At 43.5% G+C, this 2043-nt stretch overlaps 1 non-coding gene across 1 annotated transcript; it reads right to left on the bottom strand.

The window, feature by feature from the left end:
- Positions 1–1154: 1154 nt before the first annotated feature.
- Positions 1155–1261, bottom strand: LOC120366117 (U6 spliceosomal RNA). The gene has a single exon (XR_005580868.1). It is a non-coding gene; the product is annotated as a U6 spliceosomal RNA (small nuclear RNA).
- Positions 1262–2043: the final 782 nt, after the last annotated feature.

Here is a 2043-nt window from a genome sequence, read left to right on the forward strand (position 1 = left end):
GGAGGCTGAGGCAGGAGAATTGCCTGAGACCAGGAGGCGGAGGTTGCGGTGAGCCGAGATCGCGCCATTGCACTCCAGCCTGGTTAACAAGAGCGAAACTCCGTCTCAAAAAAAAAAAAAAAAAATACAAAAGTTAGCTGGGTGTGGAGGCACATGCCTGTAGTCCCAGCTGCTTGGGAGGCTGAGGTAGAAGAATCACGTGAACCCAGGAGGTGGAGGTTGAAGTGAGCCAAGATCAAGCCATTGCACTACAACCTGGGCAACACAGCAAGCCTCTGTCTTAAAAAAAAAAAAGTACATTTCTTTGCACATAAACATTTTTGTACATTTCTATTTCCTTAGGATGTATTCCCATATGTGAAATTGTTGGCTTGACATATGTGAACTATTAAAATACTTTTTTAGGCTAGGCATGGTGGCTCATACCTGAAATCCCAGCACTTTGGGAGGCTGAGGTTGACAGATCACTTGAGGCCAGGAGTTCAAGACAAACCTGGCCAATATGGTGAAACCCCGTCTCTACTAAAAATACAAAAATTAGCCAGGCGCAGTGGCTCACGCCTGTAATCCCAGCACTTTGGGAGGCCGAGGCGGTGGATCACGAGGTCAAGAGATCGAGACCATCCTGGTCAACATGGTGAAACCCCGTCTCTACTAAAAATACAAAAATTAGCTGGGCATGGTGGCGCATGCCTGTAATCCCAGTTACTCAGGAGGCTGAGGCAGGAGAATTGCCTGAACCCAGGAGGTGGAGGTTGTGGCGAGCCAAGATCACGCCATTGCACTCCAGCCTGGGTAACAAGAGCAAAACTCCATCTCAAAAAAAAAAAATGCAAAAATTAGCCTGGCATGGTAGCACATACCTGTAAGTCTTAGCTACTCAGGAGGTGCAGGCATGAGAATTGCTTGAACCTTGGAGGCAGAGGCTGCATGAGCCAAGATCACACCACTGCACTCCTGCCTGGGTAACAGAGTGATACCCAGCCTCAAAAAAAAACACTTTTATTTAGGGCTCGTGATACCTATAATCAAGTGACATTCTAGTAAGTTGTGCCAGTTTCTATTTCTACCTGTGGTATCCGCGTCCTTGTTTCACTGCACCATGACTGTTTCTGAATTTTAGAAATACATACGTATTTTTTATAGAAGATTTTTAAAATATGGAACGCTTCACAAATTTGTGTGTCATCCTTGCGCAGGGACCATGCTAATCTTCTCTGTATCGTTCCAATTTTAGTATATGTGCTGCCGAAGCGAGCACTCTGGATTTTATATTTTAAAAGTATTTGCTAATTTAATAGATGGGATGTGACATTCAGAGTTGCTTGTATTTGGAGTCCTTTGATTACTAGTAAGACAAAACAAGTTTCCACGTATTTATTAGACACATACATTTCTTCGGGAAAATTTTTCTCTCTCCTATAAATGATTTTCTATTACAGTTTAGTATTTATTTCATTAAGTGTTTTTTTGTTTGTTTGTTTGTAGATATGATGTTTCACCAAATTGCCCAGGTGGGCCTCAAACCCGTGGGGTCAAGCGATCTGCTGTCCTCAGCCTCCCAAAGTTCCGGGATTATAGTGTGAGCCACCCCACTCAGCTTTATCTCATTAATTTGTAAGGCCTTTTGATATAGTACAATTGTTAACTCTTTAGTGTATTACAAGTATTATTCTGGTGGGATGCTTACGTTTTTGCTTATTTCTGACACACAGAATTTTAAAATGCCAAATATATTTACATTAATTTTTTTTTAAGGCTCAGCATAGTGGCTCATACCTGTAATCCCAGCACTTTGGGAGGCTGAGGCAAGGGGATGGCTTGAGTCCAGGAGTTCAAGACCAGCCTGGGTAACATGGAAAAACCCCATCTCTGCAAAAAATACGAAAAATTAGCCATTGTGGTGGCATGTATGCCTGTAGTCTTGACTACTCAGGAGGCTGAGGTGGGAGAATCACCTGAGCCAGCAAAGTTGAGGCCCCAGTTAGCTGTGATGACACCATTGCACTTCAGCCTGGGCGACAGAGCAAGAACCTTCTCCAG

The sequence above is a fragment of the Saimiri boliviensis genome, chromosome 11 (assembly GCF_048565385.1).
Source record: "Saimiri boliviensis isolate mSaiBol1 chromosome 11, mSaiBol1.pri, whole genome shotgun sequence".
Taxonomy (NCBI): domain Eukaryota; kingdom Metazoa; phylum Chordata; class Mammalia; order Primates; family Cebidae; genus Saimiri; species Saimiri boliviensis.